Genomic DNA, 19878 nt, shown 5'->3' with positions numbered 1-19878 from the left:
GCAGCTCAGTGGACCGTTAGCAGAGGTGGCAGCTGAAATGCCTAAAGAACACATGAACAAGTACAAACTTTTTAAACAAAAGGCCAGAATTAGAATGGGACTAACACCCGAGTATGCCTGTCACCCGTTCAGAGCCCTAAAGTGGAAACCAGAGGTGGCATTTTCCCAACACGCCTACCACACTGTAAAAAATTGGGGTGTCTGGATATCAGGAGCAAGTGTTAAATCTCTGGAAGATCTGTCTCTCCTAATGCAAATGGAGCAGTTCTTAGAGGGTGTTCCTGAGGAAATAGAAAGGTACATCCTAGATGGGAAGCCCAAAACTGTAATAGAAGCAGGAGAGATTGGCGCCAAATGGGTGGAGGTGGCGGAGAAGAAGAAAGTTAATAGCAGTTGGTGCAGATAACAGAAGGGGAAACCCGAGACAACACCCCACCATCGGAGTCATCCCAAGGCCCCACCTTGCAAGAAGGAGCCCTCCACACAGCCAAGGAGACCCCAGATGCCCTCTTGTCCCACCACCCCACTCTCCACCCACCCACCTTGCCCTAGTCCCCAGGCAGCTGGGTGATGCTTTAAATGTAATGAGCTGGGGCATGTGAAGACCAACTGCCCCAAGAGCACCAACTGACTGCAACTCATCACCCTGGAGTCCCACCGAGAGTCCCACCTTCAGGCCCAGATGCCTCCCAAATACCCCCAGAGCAATGGGAAACTGTCAGAGTGGCGGAAGGAAGCTTATTGCATGGAGAGACACTGGAGCACAGGTGTCAGCTATCCACCAATTCCTGGTGGACCCCAAATTCATTGACCTAGAGGCTCAAGTGATGGTGCAACCCTTTAAGGCCAACTCTTTTAACTTGCTTACAGCCAAGTTGCCTGTCCAGTACAAGGGCTGATCAGGAATATGGACTTTTGCAGTCTATGACGATTATCCCATTCCCATGCTGCTGGGAGAAGACTTAGTCAATCATGTAAGTCTAACAAAAAGGGTGGGGATGGTCACCCTCAGCCAGGCTAAACAGGCCTGCACACCTAACTCCATTCCTGAGTCTCCTACAGGGACCCAGCCAGAGGTGCTGAAACCAGACCCCAGACTAGAGTCTATGGCAGCAGTTGTAAATCCAGTTCCTGAGAACCAGCCCAAGGATCGGAACTGGTGGAGCAGTCAGCACCAGAGCCCATGCTTGCAACCCAACCAGAGTCAGGGGAGCCAGCACCAAAGGGCGCCATAGATCCTGCACCTGCAGCAGTAGCTAAACCAGCACAAGATGCTCAACTGGAGCCTGAAATACCACCTAGTGTACCAGCGGAGAGCGGTCCACAGTAGACAGAAACAACCCTATCACCTGAATCGCTTCCAAGCCCAAGTCCACAACCCAGCGAGGAACTAATGTCTCCAGCATCAAGGGAGCAGTTCCAGGCAAAGCAGGGAGCAGATGAAAGACTCAAGGGAGCTTGGACGGCAGCACAGAGCAACCCACCACCTCTCAGCTCTTCTAATAGGTCCAGGTTTGTTATAGAAGGAGGACTCTTATACAAGGAGACCCTTTCTGGTGGGCAGGAGGAGGACTGGCATCCTCAGAGACAGTTGGTAGTTCCAACTAAGTATAGCTTAGGCCATGATCACCCTAGTGGCTATGCTGGGGTGAACAGAACCAAAGACCGTTTGGGGAAGTCATTTCACTGGGAGGGAATGGGCAAGGACGTTTCTACCTATGTCTGGTCTTGTGAGGTGTGCCAGAGGGTGGGAAAGCCCCAAGACCAGGTCAAGGTCCCTCTCCAGCCACTCCCCATCCATTTCAGTGCCCAGTTCATCTCCGCCTTAGACTTAACTAAGGGGTACTGGCAAGTGCCACTAGATGACCCAGCCAAAGAAAGGTCAGCCTTCATCACCCATTTAGGGCTGTATGAATTTATTGTGCTCCCTTTTGGACTGCAAAATGCACCTGCCACCTTCCAGAGACTGGTAGATAACTTTCTAGCTGGATCTGGGGAATTTGCAGTTGCCTACCTCGATGATAACAGAGAGTCCTGTGGCACCTTTAAGACTAACAGATGTATTGGAGCATAAGCTTTCATGGGTGAATACCCACTTCGTCAGACGCAACCCATGAAAGCTTATGATCCAATACATCTGTTAGTCTTAAAGGTGCCACAGGAATCTCTGTTGCTTTTTACAGATCCAGACTAACACGGCTACCTCTCTGATACCTCGATGATGTGGCTATGTTCTCAGATTCCTGGGCAGAACACCTGGAACATCTCCAAGCTGTCTTCCAGTGCATAAGGGAGGCAGTATTAACTATTATGGCCAAACAGTTTCAAATAGGCCTAAACAGGGTTACATACCTTGGACACCAGGTGGGCCAAGGTACCATCAACCCCCTTCAGGCTAAGGTAAATGCTGTCCATAATTGGCCTGTCCCTAAGTCAAAGAAGCAGGTCCAATCCTTCTTGGGCTTGGCCGGGTATTACCGACGATTTGTACCACACTACAGCCAAATTGCCACCCTACTGACAGACCTGACCTGGAAAAAATAGCCAAATGTAGTTCAGTGGATTGAAAAGTGTCAAAAAGCCTTTAACCAGCTTAAGGCGGCCCTTACATCTGACCCTGTACTGAGGGCCCTGGACTTCAACCAACTGTTCGTTGTAACCACAGATACATCTGAGCGTGGTGTAGGAGCAGTTTTAATGGAGGAAGGACCAGATCAACAATTCCATCCTTCATGTTTCTCAGCAAAAAACTTTCTGAGAGGGAAAGCCACTGGTCAGTCTCAGAAAAAGAATGTTACACAATTGTGTATGCTCTGGAGAAGCTACACCTAAACATTTGGGGGGGGCGGTTCCACCTGCAGACTGACCATGCTGCACTGAAGTGACTTCACACAGTCAAAGAGACTAACAAAAATCTTCTTTGGTGGAGTTTAGCTCTTCAAGATTTTGATTTTGAAATACAACACATTTCAGGAACCTCTAAAAAAGTGGCTGATGCACTCTCCTGGGAAGGTTTCTCAAAATCAGCCGGGTAAAAATGTCCCTGCATTCTAAGTCATTGTAGTCCTTGAAATGTGAAAAGTACTGGTTAGTTCTTCATGTAATTATTAGTAAAATTAGAGGTGCATGTACCTTATTAACTCTATTTCCACATCCCATGTCCCAACTGATGTGAACCCAACCTGAACCAGGCTGGCCAGCACCATCTGTGATTTGGGGGGCATGTGATAATGATGGCTGGGTGTCCCTTTGATGGACACCCAGCCAGGCAGTTAGCTGTAAAATCCCTTTTGGTAGCTGTTCTCTACTTGCTTTACCTATAAAGGGTTAAAAAGTCCCACAGGTAAAGAAAATAAAAGTGGGCACCTGACCAAAAGAGCCAGTGGGAAGACTATACCTTTAAAATTTGCTGACCAAAAGAGCCAATGGGAAGGCTAGAACTTTTTAAAATTAGGAAAGAAAGTTTCCCTTTGTCTGTTGTTCTCTGGGCTGGAGGGACATGGAGCAGGAATGCTGTAAGCAGGAACCAGGTATGAAAAAGTATCTTCCATACCTAGAAAAAATAATTTGACTAGGGAATGTTTAGTTAGATGTTATCAGGTTTATTTCTTATTTTGGCTAGTGCCTCTCCTCTGTGCTAACCCCTGATGCTTTTGTTTGCTTATAACCTTTAAGCCGAACCCCCAAGAAAGCTAGTTTGGGTGCTTAATTTTTGGAATTGCTCTTTTAAAATCTAGCAGAAACCTAAGTTCCAGATGTATTTTCTTCCTTTTTTGTTTTTAATAAAATTTACCTTTTTTAAGAACAGGATTGGATTTTTGGTGTCCTAAAAGTTTTGTGCATAGCATATGCTGTTGGATTAGCTGGTGGCTACAGCTAATTTCCTTTGGGTTTTTTTTCCTCAGCTTTTCCGTGTGTGTGTGTGTGTGTGTGTGTGTGTGTGTGTGAGAAAGGGCTTGAAGGTACCCCATAGGGAAGAATTCCCAAGTGTTCCTTCATGGGTCCAAGAGTTTTTTTTTGTTTTTTTTTGTTTTTGCATTTAGGTGGTGGCAGCATTTATCAAGCCAAGGTCAGAGAAAAGCTGTAACCTTGGGAGTTTAATACAAGCCTGGCGTGGCAAGCATTAATTTTTAGAATCCTTGCAGGCCCCTACCTTCTGCACTCAAAGTGCCAGAGTGGGGATTTTGCCTTGACAGATCCAGACTGGGATAGCGCAGTAATGGGCAGAACGGAGCCCCTTCCCCACCCAATCTGGTCATGCTTGACTTGTGGCAGTGCAGATCAAGATCCCAGCTCTCCGTCCCTGGCCCATCTATCCTCTTCTTCCTTCCCCTTCCTGCAAACAGCCCCTTGCATAGGTGCTGGAATTTGGGGTGCAGGGGGTGCTCACTGCCACACCCCTGGCTTGAAGTGGTTTACAGTTTGATTCAATGGCTCTCAGCACCCCCCACTATAAAAAAATATCCAGCACCCCAAAGTCAAAATATTTCATTTAATTTTGACCATTTTTAAACATTTCATTAAAAAATAAAATTAAAAGGAAATGTTGAAGCAATAGTCATTTCAAATAAAAAATGAAATCTTTCAGTTTTTACAGATTCCCCCTCCTGCCCTAACCAGAACAATTTGGCAAAATTGACGTGAATTTTCCAAGTGTTTTTGTGTTGCTGAATCTAGGTTTCTTGCCAAAAAAATTTTTGTCTGAAATTTTTTTCCCAGATCTACTGACAAGACCTCCACACATTGCCTGTGGCTGCTGAAAGAAACTCCACTAGGTGGTGCCCTAAGCCAATAGTTCCAATGCACAACAAGACTGGAGATTGGGGATTTGGAAAAAGTGAAATTGAAGAGGTGGTTGGGAATAAAGTGGAAAAAGGAAATGGGAAGATCCCCGCCATCTCCTGCTGCATCTGTAGGAATGGGTGGATGAATAGAAAAGGAGGCCCTAAATATCTCAGTGTGTAGCACAATGAAGTCCTGGTCTGTGACTAGGACTCTTAGCCCTGGTCTACACTGCAGGGTTAGGTTGAATTTAGTCACATTAGGTCGATTTTATAACGAATGCGTCTACACAAGCAACCCCGTTCTGTCAACCTAAAGGGCTCTTAAAATCGACTTCTGTACTCCTCCCCGGCGAGGGGAGTAGCGCTAAAATCGACTTTGCTAGGTCGAATTTGGGGTAGTGCGGACGCAAATCGACGTTATTGGCCTCCGGGAGCTATCCCAGAATGCTCCAATGTGACCACTCTGGACAGCACTTTGAACTCCGATGCACTAGCCAGGTACACAGGAAAAGCCTTGGGAAATTTTGAATTTCATTTCCTGTTTGGTCAGCATGGCGAGCGCAGCAGCACAGGTGACCATGCAGTCCCCCCAGAATTGCAAACGAGCTCCAGCATGGAGCAAACGGGAGACACTGGATCTGATTGCTGTATGGGGAGAAGAATCTGTGTAGGCAGAACTCCGATCAAAAAGAAGAAATGCTAATATATATGCCAAAATCGCCAGGGCATGATGGACAGAGGCTACAACAGGGACACGCAGCAGTGCCGTGTGAAAGTCAAGGAGCTCAGGCAAGCCTACCAAAAGACAAAGGAGGCAGACAAAGGAGGCAAACGGTCACTCTGGGTCAGAGCCCCATACAGGCCGCTTCTATGATCAGTTGCATGGCATTCTAGGGGGGGAACCCTACCACTACCCCACTGTCCGTGGACACCTGCAAGGGGGGAGTCTCACGGCACACAGAGGAGGATTTTGTGGATGAGGAAGAGGAGGAGGAGGAGAATGCGCAGCAGGCAAGCGGTGAATCCGTTCTCCCTGGCAGCCAGGACCTTTTCATCACCCTGGAGCCAATACTGTCCCAAGGTGGGATCCCCGACCCTGAAGGTGGAGGAGGCCCCTCTGGTGAGTGCACATTTGTAAGTACAGTACAGGGTTTAAAAGCAATAGTGTTTAATATTTGATTTGCCCTGAAGACTTGGGATGCATTCGCGGCCACTACAGCTACTGGAAAAGTCTGTTAACGTGTCTGGGGATGGAGCAGGAATCCTCCACGGACATCTCCATGAAGCTCTCCTGGAGGTACTCTGAAAGCCTTTGCAGAAGGTTTCTGGGGACGGCTGCCTTATTTCATCCTCCACGGTAGGACACTTTACCACGCCAAGCCAGTAGCAAGTAGTCTGTAATCATTGCAGCACAAAGCATGGCAGCAAATGGTCCTGGGTTTTGGTCGCATTCAAGCAACATTCGGTCTATATCTTTCTGTGTTAGCTTCAGGAGAGTGATATCATTCATGGTCACCTGGTTGAAATAGGGGAATTTTTGTAATGGAACAGTAAAAGGACCCAGTTCATGCTGGGCTGTTTGTGCTTGGCTAAAAGGGATCATTCCTGAAAATAGCCACACAGCGGGAGGGAGGGGTGAAGGTATCATCCCAAATGCCACGCGGAGGGGTGGGGGAAGGTGTGTGCTGCACATCCACCCGAGAACTGCAGCCCCTCCTTTTAAATGGCAAACCCAACTGGCATTGCTTGCTATGGAAAGGAGGGCGCTGCAGTCTGAAAACATTCCCACATGTTATCAAGGCACTAGAAGCCAAACCTGCGTACCCTTTGGCTTACCATGGCTGCCTGGAAACCAAATTCTGTTGCCCAACCGTGTGTGATGTGTCACCATACCGGCAGGTGCTCAATATAAAAGCAAAATGCAACCTTGTACTTAAAGCACATGTGCTGTCTGCTGTGAATTGCTTGATTCACTGTGAAAGAGTCTCCCTTTTGCTCTCAGAAATGTGTCATCTTAAATTTTATTCTCCCTTGCAGGTGCAAATGTTTCAATGCTCCCCCTATCATCTCCATCCCTGAGGTCATTGCAGATTAGAAGGCGAAAAAAACGCACTTGCAATGACATGTTTTCCGAGCTCATACAGTCCTCCCGCATTGATAGGGCACAGCTGAATGCATGGAGGCATTCAGTGGCAGAGTCCAGGAAAGCATTAAGTGAGCGCGATGAGAAGAGGCAGGATGCAATGCTGAGGCTAATGGAGGAGCAAACAAACATGCTCAGGCATCTGGTGGAGCTGCAGGAAAGCCAACAAGAGCACAGACCGCTGCTGCATTCACTGTACAAATGCCTGCCCTCCTCCCCAAGTTCCAGATCCTCTTCACCCAGACTCCCAAGAACGGGGGGGCGGGGGGAGGTTCCAGGCACCCAGCCACTGCACTCCAGAGGATGGCCCAAGAAACAGAAGGCTGTCATTCAAACAGTTTTGATTTGTAGTGTGGCTACCAATGTGGCCTTGTCCTTCCCTCCTCCCCCACCCCATGCTACCCCACCTGGGATACATTATCAGTTATCTCCCTTTTTTTTAATTAATAAAGAAAGAATGCATGGTTTCAAAACAATAGTGACTTTATTTCCTTTGTCAGCTGTGATCGAAGTGGGGAGGGTGGTTGGCTTACAGGGAGTTAAAATCAACAAAGGGGGCGGGTTTGCATCAAGGAGAAACACACACAACTGTCACACCGTAGCCTGGCCAGTCATGAAACCGTTTTTTAAAGCTTCTCTGATGCGCAGCGCGCCTACGCCTACCTGTGCTCTTCTAATCGCCCTGGTGTCTGGCTGTTCAAAATTGGCAGCTGGGCGATTTGCCTCAATCTTCCACCCCGCCATAAACGTCCCCCCCTTATTCTCGCAGATATTATGGCGCACACAGCAAGCAGTAATAACAATGGGAATATTGGTTGTGCTGAGGTCTAACCTAGTCAGCAAACAGCACCAGCGAGCTTTTAAATGTCCAAAGGCACATTCTACCACCATTCTGCACTTGCTCAGCCTATAGTTGAACTGCTCCTTACTACTGTCAAGGCTGCCTGTGTATGGCTTCATGAGCCATGGGAGCAAGCGGTAGGCTGGGTCTCCAAGGATAACTATTGGCATTTCAACATCCCCAACAGTAATTTTCTGGTCTGGGAAGTAAGTCCCTTCTTGCAGGTGCTCAAACAGCCTGGAGTTCCTAAAGATGCGAGCGTCATGCACCTTTCATGGCCATCCCACGTTGATGTCGGTGAAACGTCCCTTGTGATCCACCAGTGCTTGCAGCACAATTGAGAAGTACCCCTTGCGGTTTACGTACTGGTTGGCCCACTCCAAACTGATTACCGACTGACTGGTAGCAGTCAGGTATTGCAAGCTTCCACAGGGCTATCGCCACTCTCTTCTCAACTGTCAGGGCAGCTCTCATCTTGGTATTCCTGCACTTCAGAGTGGGGGAAAGCAACTCACAGAGTTCCAGGAAAGTGACCTTATGCATGCGAAAGTTTCACAGCCACTAGGAATCATCCCATACCTGCAACACTATGCAGTCCCACCAGTCTGTGCTTGTTTGCTGGGCCCAGAATCGGCGTTCCTCTGTATCAACCAGCCCCACTGCCACCATGATGTCCCAATTGCCACAGCCCGTGCTTTCAGGAACGTCTGTGTCCATGTCCTCATCACAATCGTCCTCATGCTGCTGTCTCTTAGCCAGGTTCTGCACACACTACAGTATAATGTGCGAGGTGTTTACAGTGCTCACAACAGCAGCGGTGTCTGCATGGGTAACCCTGGCAAAAAGGCACGAAATGATTGTCTGAAGTTGCTTTCATGGAGGGAGGGAGGGTGGAAGAGAGGGAGGGAGGGGAGAGTGACGACATGTACCCAAAACCACCCACAACAATGTTTTTGCCCCATCAGGCATTGGGAGCTTAACGCATAATTCCAATGGGCAGCGGAGACTGCGGGAACTGTGGGATAGCTTCCCACAGTGCACCGCTCTGTGAGTCGATGCTAGCCACGGTAGTGAGGACACACTCTGCTGACTTAATGCACTTAGTGGGGACATACACAATTGACTATAAAATCAATTTCTAAAAATCAACTTCTATAAAATCTATAAAATTGACCTAATTCCATAGTGTAGACATACCCTTTTAGCCACTATAATAGAAATAAATAATGAGACAAGAGGATTCTGAGCATAAGATATTAGCAGGGATAAAGGGTGAAGTAGGCCTGCAGGTTCTTATCAAAGTGAATCCACCCCCTAAGAGCAGTTTCTGCATCAGTGCTGGGTTTAGGCAGCACAGTGCATAGTGCTGCTGGAAGAAAACCCCCACCTGTGTTTTCATATAAGCAGGAAAGTACACATAAAGGAGAGGTTGTGGTTCAGATCCAAACCCAGGCCTTACTCTTGAATATCTAGTGTTCATTAGGACAGGTATTTTCCTGTGCAGTCTTAACACAGAGGACAGCAGGTACCAGAGCCTCAGCTGGTTCAGGTCAGCGTGGCTCCATCTAAACCAACGGATCTACACTAGTGTAACACTGACAGACCCCAGTCTTCAGTGGACAGGATCGAACCTGGGACCTCAGGAGCTAAATCCGTGAGCCTCTACTGCATGAGCTAAAGCCATGTGGCCCTCAGCTAAGGCTGTAGCAGACTCATTAATTTCCAAGTGGTCTAGGTGCCAAGAGAGGGGACAGAGCACCACACCCCCAGGAGGTGTGTGGGTTACACTAGTATACAGCAGCAGACGAGCTGGCCATAGATGTCAATTAAACCTTTTGCCTGTGAACTCTGACCAATCCCCTGCCCCCTTTACTACAATGAATCACCTGGGTTTACTTAGTGAACACATGAGCACTGACTGTATCGTCTAGATTTGCTAATGGGTAGGAGTGGATTAAAGTTCAGAGTGGAGAAGTGCTTGGGAGCCCATGTCAACGTCTGAGCCAAGAAAATCATCCAGTGGTTGGGGCATAGCCTGGAAACAGCTGGAATTAACCTGTTCAAAAATCACCCCTATCTCCAGCAGACTGCACTTCTGCTTGGCAGCCTTCCAGAGAGAGATGGGGGATAGTTATTAAAACAAAACAAATAAGCCTCTCTCATTTCTTTCTCCCCAAAGGTATAACAATATACCTGCCAGCAAGGGAGAGCTTGAAATGATTATCTGGCATCTAGCTGCCAGCAAGGGATCATTATCTATTGTTTGCTTAGATGGGAAATAGTGGGTTTCTCTCTGGGTCTGTTCTCTGCTTGAGTGCGGCTCCACCTGGTGCAGCACAGACTGCATCTAATCATGCCCTTTGGTTGATGTACACACAGATTGATATCACTGAGAGAGGCCTCATTACACTCAACCTTCCCTTCCTGTCCTAGGCTGGTAGAGTAACCTTCCAATTCCTGTTGTGACATGCAGCAGTCTCGGGCTTTGAGAGGCTGTTCAGTTCCAGCCATGTGCTGCCAGAGCCAATGCAAACTAGTGCTAGTTTCTCGAAGAATACTGAGGCACGGAGGGTTAGATTCACAAAGGGGTTTAAGCACCCAGTTGCCAGTCTTTGGGTACCTAAATCCAACTCTTCGATCCTCAAACCCCCCCCCCCCCACTCAGCAGCCACATGTGTTAAGCAGCGCAATAGCTGAATGGCAGAGCAGAGTCTGTCTGGGTTGTTTTGCTCACTGAGTGGCCATGATCGAGCAGCCTTTGGAAAATATAGTTAAAGCAGGTAATGAATGGGAACTGGTATGGCAGAACCCTTTCCACTCAACTAGCAACAAAGAGCTTTCTACTGATTACAGACAGTGCCAGCAGCAAGCTCCCTCCTCAGCAGAGTCTCTCACTGGGAGCTCACGGCTGCCCTAGCTTAAGCTGGCTATCATTTCCTATTGGCAGGACACAAAGTGACATGTGTAAGGGGGGAGTCCCTGGTGATCCTTGCTTCCATTGGTTCCTCATCTACCGGAGATCCTTATCTAGCCTGCATTAGCGTAGTCTGAGCACCTCACGTTCTTTAATGCACTTGTCCTCACAACACCCCAGGGCAGTGCTATGATCCCAGCTTACAGATAGGGAACTGAGGCACAGAGACACTTAGGCTCTCAGATAACTTTTAAAATCTGTCTTTAAAGACCCCAATAAGCACTATGGTAAGTCACATAGGTGCCTAGGAAGGTTAGGCACCTAACTCCCCTTGGCGCAGGCTTAGTCACCTTTGTAAATCCCACTAGAAACCAAAATACCTTTGTAACTCTGGACTCAAGGTCACAGAGAGACTGTAGCAGAGCAGGGAACCCAACTTAGGTCTCCCAGGTCAGCACCCCAGCCACTGCTCCATCCCATCTCTCAGCAGGAATCTATGCTGCTACCAGATGCTGGTTTTATCTATGAGCCATCTAAGAAATGGGGTGAAGTGGAAGTGATATGTGACATACCCAGGACCAAGGCACAATCCAGACTAGTGAGTAGCTGTGTCACCCCTACGCTCTAACCTGGGGTGCCCTTTACACTGCTTTGCTGCTATAGCCTCCAATCACAAACAGCTTCTAGCATGCAAGTCACTCCTAGCTATGTCTGAGTGTGCAACAGCCAGCCACACCTAGGCTCATCCCAGTCTGAATTACACTGCAGGGTGACCCCAGCAATGTATATTTTGTACTGCCCAGTCCTCTCCTGGACAATACAAGCTTATATATAGTCTGTCATTTTATTACTACAAGTGACATACACAAATCTTGTTATTCCAAATGGAGTTTCCCAAACACTTCAATGCAAACACACTGGTTTAGATAAAACAAGTTTATTCGACTAAAATCTCACTCTTTGTAGATAATACAAGTAATGATGTATAAGTCAGAAAAGATTACAAGAAAAATAAAGATAAAACACAACTAGTTGAAGTTAGGCACTATGTTAAACTCACCATATGTTTTTTCTCACCACATGCTCTCAACAGTCTTACCAGCCAAACTACTTAGGCCAGGACCCCTTCCTCTGGTTAATGACTGCTGCCTTTGTCCCTACTGGTTCAGTGAATCAATGGACAGAGAAAGAGGAGGAGGGGAGCCTTGGGGCATGTTACTCTCCTTAGTCCTCCCTCCCCTTTGAGAAGAAGCTCCGGATGGGAGCATGGTGACAGACAGTCTCTGTGGATGGGAACACTATGCTCTTCCTTTGCTAAGATGTAGATTTTTTTTGTCCCTGCCCCATTTTCTGCCAAATTATGATTTTTCAAATGATACTTCACTGGGAATACCTTGTACAAAGATTACAACAACAGTGGACACGGGTATATTCTGTCATAGAATAGAATCCTAGAATCATAGAATATCAGGGTTGGAAGGGACCTCAGGAGGTCATCTAGTCCAACCCCCTGCTCAAAGCAGGACCAATTCCCAACTAAATCATCCCAGCCAGGGCTTTGTCAAGCTGGGTCTTAAAAACCTCCAAGGAAGGAGATTCCACCACCTCCCTAGGTAACGCATTCCAGTGCTTCACCACCCTCCTAGTAAAAAAGTTTTTCCTAATATCCAACCTAAACCTCCCCCACTGCAACTTGAGACCATTACTCCTTGTTCTGTCATCTGCTACCACTGAGAACAGTCTAGATCCATCCTCTTTGGAACCCCTTTTCAGGTAGTTGAAAGCAGCTATCGAATCCCCCCTCATTCTTCTTTTCTGCAGACTAAACAATCCCAGTTCCCTCAGCCTCTCCTCAGAAGTCATGTGCTCCAACCCCCTAATCATTTTTGTTGCTTTCTGCTGGACTCTTTCCAATTTTTCCACATCCTTCTTGTAGTGTGGGGCCCCAAACTGGTCACAGTACTCCAGATGAGGCACCACCAATGTTGAATAGAGGGGAATGATCACGTCCCTCGATCTGCTGGCAATGCCCCTACTTATACAGCCCAAAATGCTGTTAGCCTTCTTGGCAACAAGGGCACATTGTCGACTCATATCCAGCTTCTCGTCCACTGTAACCCCTAGGTCCTTTTCTGCAGAACTGCTGCCTAGCCATTCGGTCCCTAGTCTGTAGCAGTGCATGGGATTCTTCCATCCTAAGTGAAGGACTCTGCACTTGTCCTTGTTGAACCTCATCAGATTTCTTTTGGCCCAATCCTCTAATTTGTCTAGGTCCCTCTGCATCCTATCCCTACCCTCCAGCGTATCTACCACTCCTCCCAGTTTAGTGTCATCTGCATACTTGCTGAGGGTGCAGTCCACCCCATCCTCCAGATCATTAATAAAGATATTGAACAAAACTGGCTCCAGGACTGACCCTTCGGGCACTCCACTTGATACTGGCTGCCAACTAGACATGGAACCATTGATCACTACCCATTGAGCCCGACGATCTAGCCAGCTTTCTATCCACCTTATAGTCCATTCATCCAGCCCATACTTCTTTAACTTGCCGTCAAGAATACTGTGGGAGACCGTATCAAAAGCTTTGCTAAAGTCAAGGAGTAACATAGAATATAGTGCTGCTTTTGGTCAATCTGGTTGGTTTGTATTGAAAATTCCATTGTAGTTCCCTCTGTCTGTCTGTCCATCCATACTTACACTTGGGCCAGGGACCATCCCTTCTTAACATATCAAAATCCAGATGAGAGTGCAAAAAATGTATCTTTAGTGACATGTTGCAACCAAGGCTTTTGTATGCCTTGAGGAGGTTTTCCACCAACAACCTGTAGTTGTCTGCCTTGTTGTTTCCGAGAAAATCTATTGCCACTAACTGGAAGGCTTTCCATGCCGACTTTTCCTTGCCACGCAATGCATGGTCAAATGCATCATCTCGAAGAAGTTCACAAATCTGAGGACCAACAAAGACACCTTCCTTTATCTTAGCTTCACTTAACCTTGGAAATTTTCCACAGAGGTACTTGAAAGCTGCTTGTGTTTTGTCAATGGCCTTGACAAAGTTCTTCATCAGACCCAGCTTGATGTGTAAGGGTGGTAACAAAATCTTCCTTGATTCAACAAGTGGTGGATGCTGAACACTTTTCCTTCCAGGCTCCAATGACTGTCGGAATGGCCAATCTTTCTTGATGTAGTGGGAATCTCTTGCACGACTATCCCATTTGCAGAGAAAACAGCAGTACTTTGTGTATCCAGCCTGCAGACCAAGCAAGAGAGCAACAACCTTCAAATCGCCACAAAGCTGCCACTGATGTTGGTCATAGTTTATGCACCTCAAAAGTTGTTTCATGTTGTGTCATAACTATAAAGGGAAGGGTAATAGCTGTCCTGTGTACAGTACTATAAATCCCTCCTGGCCAGAGACTCCAAAATCCTTTTCCCTGTAAAGGGTTAAGAAGCTCAGGTAACCTGGCTGGCATCTGACCTAAAGGACCAATAAGGGGACAAGATACTTTCAAATCTTGGGGGGGGAAGGCTTTTGTTTGTGTTCTTTGTTTGGGAGTGTGTTCGTTCTCCGGGAATGAGAGGGACCAGACATCAATCCAGGTTCTCCACATCTTTCTAAACAAGCCTCTCCTATTTCAAACTTGTAAATAAATAGCCAGGCAAGGCGTGTTAGTTTTCCTTTGTTTTTCTCAACTTGTAAATGTACCTTTTACTAGAGTGTTTCTCTTTGTTTGCTGTACTTTGAACCTGAGACTAGAGGGGAGTCCTCTGAGCTCTTTAAGTTTGATTACCCTGTAAGGTTGATTTCCATACTGATTTTACAGAGATGATTTTTACCTTTTTCTTTAATTAAAAACCTTCTTTTTTAAGAACCTGATTGATTTTTTCCTTGTTTTAGATCCAAAGGGGTTTTGGATCTTGATTCACCAGGAGTTGGTGGGAGGAAGGAGGGGAATGGTTAATTTCCCCTTGTTTTAAATCCAAGGGGTTGGATTTGTTTTCACCAGGGATTTGGTGAAGGTTTTTCAAGGTTTCCCAGGGAGGGAATCCATTGAAAATGGTGGCAGCCGAACCAGAGCTAAGCTGGTAATTAAGCTTAGAAGTTTTTATGCAGGCCCCTACATTTGTACCCTAAAGTTCAAAGTGGGGATCTCAGTCCTGACATGTTGTCATAGGTTTCCTTCATATGGACTGCATGACCAACTGGAATTGATGGCAAAACATTGCCATTATGCAGTAAAACAGCTTTAAGACTCATCTTCGATGAATCAATGAACAGTCTCCACTCAACTGGATCGTGAACGATGTTGAGGGCTGCCATCACACCATGGATGTTGTTGCAGGCTACAAGATCACCTTCCATGAAGAAGAATGGGACAAGATCCTTTTGATGGTTACAGAACATGGAAACCTTAACATCACCTGCCAGGAGATTCCACTGCTATAGTCTGGAGCCCAACAGCTCTGCCTTACTCTTGGGTAGTTCCAAATCCCTGACAAGGTCATTCAGTTCACCTTGTGTTATGAGGTGTGGTTCAGAGGAGGAGGATGGGAGAAAATGTGGGTCCTGTGACATTGATGGTTCAGGACCAGAAGTTTCATCCTCTTCCTCATCTGACTCAAGTGAGAATGATTCTGGTGCATCAGGAACTGGTAGTCCTTCTCCGTGGGAGACTGGCGTATAGCTGATGGAATGTTTGGATAATGCACGGTCCACTTTTTCTTCTTTGACACACCTTTCCCAACTGGAGGCACCATGCAGAAGTAACAATTGCTGGTATGATCTGTTGGCTGTCTCCAAATCATTGGCACTGCAAAAGGCAAAGATTTCCTTTTGCTGTTCAACCACTGGCGAAGATTTGTTGCACAAGTGTTGCAGCATATGTGTGGGGCCCACCTCTTGTCCTGATCTCCAATTTTGCAGCCAAAATAAAGGTGATAGGCTTTCTTAACCACAGTGGTTATACCGCGCTTTTGTGATGCAAAAGTCACTTCACCACAAACATAGCAGAAGTTATCTGCACTGTTCACACAAGTATGAGGCATCTCTGCTTACTTTGGCTAAACAGAAATGTGTCCCTTTGCAAAATCAAACACTGACAAATAAGAGAGCATGACACTGTATGATTTCTAGAGCTGATATAGGGTAATTTGTTCAGCAGAGTGATGTAAGCTTTGTTATGATTGCATCATCCATTACTTCTAGGAATAACATGATGCAATTCATATCATGTATGATGCAATACCAGCTTCATATTGCATCATTCATTGTTTTGCCTAAAAAGCAAGTACTGTCCAAACCCAGTCATAGATTTATTCATAGATCCAGTCAAAGATGTATTTTAGTCATTTCTGGTTTAAATTGAGATCCCTTCCCTTTATAACTCACTTATCCTCCGCCATTCCCAAGTCAAGGGTCGTATATACTGACCCAATAGCATATCTTGAAAACTAGAGCCAATCAACAATTTTAAGCATCATTTTCATTCTCAGTGACCCAGAATTAGTAAAGTTTGACTACATTTATTTCAGAAGCATTTTGGCTGTAGAGCAGTGTAATCAGCAAATAAACATTATTTGTATTATAGTGGGGTGGTGGTTGGGTCACACAATAAAGAAAGGGATTGACTTCTTCCTTCTAAATCACTGCATGAAGGTACTTAATATAATCCAAGTCAGTAGTGAGTGAAGCCAATGGCTATCTGAGAGCTGTCTAGTGGTCTAAGTGAAATGAATTGATGTGTCTCAGCTGGACCTAGGACCAAGCCCACCCTCACAACTGGTCTCCTTTATGTATGTCTCAGCAGTGAAACCAAGGAGGAGGAGTTCTGGAGACTGACCGCCCCTCTTCAGGAGAGGTTTTCAGGTCAAGTTGAGCACATGATTGTGGGGCAGCAGAGGGTCTGGCTGTGTCTGCTCCATGGAATGAAGGCTTCAGGCCCCAAGAATTTTCAGTCTCCAACTTTCAAGTCACTTTATTTTAAAAAATGAGGGTCTTGAAAGTTCCTACCTAGCTTCCCCCATTTCCTTTCTCGCCCCATGCCCAGCCCAGTAGCAATGATCTTTGCCCCATCTTTGTCCGTGCTTCACTCTGCTACTGCCCTGCCTAGTTCCAGCCAGGCCCAAGAGCCAAAACACAGTTACCAAGCTAGTTTTGTGGCCTTCTCAGTCCAACTAAACCCAGCAAATCTAAAGAGAAGGCTGGTTTCCATGAAACTTCCAGCCCAGTTCACAGGCCCATGAGATGCTTCTCCCTAGACCTGCTGAACGGTCTCAACTCTCCCGTGAAAGGAAAGTTAAAATGGTGACCCAAGGTGACGTTCTTTCCTCCAAGAGGTATCTTCCCAACTTACTTCAGGCCTGAACCAACAGTCCAGCCCAGCTTTCTTCCAACAGATCAACCCCCAGACTCTGGAGCTAGGAGCCCAATCTCTCCTTGCTCCTATCAGCATCCAGCCATAGTTGGTTTATTTCACTCCCTCTCTGCAGGCCACTCACAGGACATGCCCTTGCTGTAGGTGGACACTCCCCACCCACCCAAAAGCCTGCAGCAAACTACAAATGCGTCTCTGTGCCCATGGCCTTCCCACCTTAAAACACTATCAGCTATTTAAAAAAATCAGCCATTAAAAAGACAACAACAACAAAAAACAACCAACCAACCATTCACAGCAATTAAAAGTTCCTTAAACCAGAGCTGCAGAGTTAACAGTGAGATGCAATGGCGATCGATCAAAATGGCCATAAGATTAATTATCCCCAGCTACCACTGGTCAGACTCACTTGGTCAAGTGCTGAGGATATCCATACAAAGCACATAGCAGAAGAAATAAGAAGTGGGTGATTTGCTTTTCTCTTAGCTCCCCCTGAGCCCTTTGGGGTATTTGTTCTAGTGATTAAGCCTGCAAGTGTAATGAATGTAAATTTCATCTACTTCATTAGCTTGGCCACGTTCCATCCAGTACTTTGATGTCCTCTGACTGTGACTTCATCCCTCCACCCCTCTTACTTCCCCTGGCAATCTCCTCCTTCCCCCACTCCTATCTCTTTTCTTAAGCACCATGTTCATTAAGCAATTAAAGCAATTACCAGTAGATCACATATTGTGCTCAGGTGAACTGTAGTCATCTAGTACAAGAGCCATTAATCTGCTGTCATTCCATTAGCTACACACACCGGCTTCAGTTCTGCCCTGTTCCACTCACACTCTTTCCCAGTCTAAAAGGTAGACACAACACACCATATATTGCAGTGGTGGTTCCCACAGCCTGTCAGCAGTTCTGGCTGTAGCCCAGAGTGGAATTTCTGAAGTCCCCGTTATCTCAGCTTGCTCCTGCAACTTCTCATCATGGTGGCTGAAAAGATTTAAAAGCACACACACACAAAAAGAAATGAGGAGGGAGATTTAAGGATTCCATTTGCAGAATCCAGCAGCCTCATTGCGCATCCCACTATGATTGCAAACTATGTGCATGGACAGGTAATTTCAAATGCTCCCAGCTCCCTGTTTATGTGCGCAACAGTCCTTGTGCAATACATCAGTCCAGCATATGTGATAGTGTCTTTCTACTGGCTGGTCCTGGTAAGTACAGCCTGCTGCTGCCTTACAACTCAAGGTGGACTCTTAGCTCAAGTGATAGAGATTTCAGGCCTCACTCCCGGGGCTAGAGTCCATGGATCTACGTAGGCAGCCATGGTCATTGCACAAAGGCACTCTCCATCAAACCCTCCAACAAACCTTTTCACGTTACAGTCCCGGTCCTGAACTGAGAACCACAGGGCCAGACCCCTGTGACCACATGGAGCCCCCATGAAATGGGAGGGGCTCTGCGCAGATGCAGAATCCCACTGTGATGGGTTCCCCCCAGGATGCCACCAGGAACTGGGTCACCACTGAGCCCCCCTGACCCACCAGCCTGGGCTCCCTTTTACACCGTACTGCTGTGACAAGCTGCAAACCCTCTCCAGCCTGCACTTTCACCAGCATACATACAGGTAGGGAAACACCCAGCTGCAGTTACATGAAGGCAGGCTCTCTGATTAGCCCCTGCATGGGAAGACTACAGCTAGGGTACGTCCCAGCTCCTCAGGCACTCACCCCCTCTGGAGTATAAACCCAAAATTATATCGTCTTGCACTGTATAGGGAATTTACAGTGTAAGCTCTTAAGATTTGTCCCCTCCCTCAGCGTGGAGAGGAATATACAACAGCTTTCTGCCCGAGTTATGATTTCCTCACTCTAGTTTAGATAAAGCAAAAACAAATGTATTAAATACAAAAGATAGATTGTAAGTGATTATAAGTGATAGAAAACAGATCAAAGCAGATTACCTAGCACATAATCAAAAAACGCAAACTAAGTTTAATATACGGAATAGATTGGATATGAATCTGCTATTCTTAATCTGCTATTCAGATTAATTTTATCTGAATCTTAATCTGGTATTCAGAATCTGCAGATTCTTAAGGGGCAAGCTACACTTACTTTACAGCGTGGAATCCCCAGGTCTTTCATACACAGGCTAAAAATCCCTTTAGCCTGTGTCCAGAACTTCATAGAATCATAGAATATCAGGGTTGGAAGGGACCTCAGGAGGTCATCTAGTCCAACCCCCTGCTCAAAGCAGGACCAATCCCCAACTAAATCATCCTCCAGTTCAGTCTTTGTTCCTCAGGTGTTTCCAGGAGTCTTCTTGGCGGGAAGCACATGGTGAGAACCCTTTGTTTCAAACCTTGGTTCCCATGCCAGTCAGTGGAAAAATACTGACATACCAAGATGGAGTCCAGCACCAAGTGACCTGGTCACCTGTCCCTGTGGAGTCACTGCAGCCATCCCGCACTGGCTGTTTGGATAGTTCACAGGAAGGCTCACCCTGTGGGAGATGAGCTTCTCCTAAGGCCTATTGTTTCTTCCTAATGTCTCATTAACCTGAATGGGCCCTTCCCAGTGAGCCATCTAGACTGAGACCATTTTGCTTAGCAGGCATTGCCCAGAAACAGCTATATGTGAAATAGTTACATAGTCAATATTCATAACTTCAGATACAAAAATGATACATGCATATACATAGAATAATCATATTCAGCATACCATAACCTTTTCAGTGACACATTACATGCCTTATCTTGCATAAAATACATCATAATTATGATTAATAATTATATCATATTAATATCACTATGAAGAATATGG

The sequence above is a fragment of the Malaclemys terrapin genome, chromosome 10 (genome assembly GCF_027887155.1).
Source record: "Malaclemys terrapin pileata isolate rMalTer1 chromosome 10, rMalTer1.hap1, whole genome shotgun sequence".
NCBI classification, from domain to species: Eukaryota; Metazoa; Chordata; order Testudines; family Emydidae; genus Malaclemys; species Malaclemys terrapin.
The sequence above is the reverse complement of the archived record's forward strand: the minus strand, read 5'-3'. Positions refer to the sequence as shown.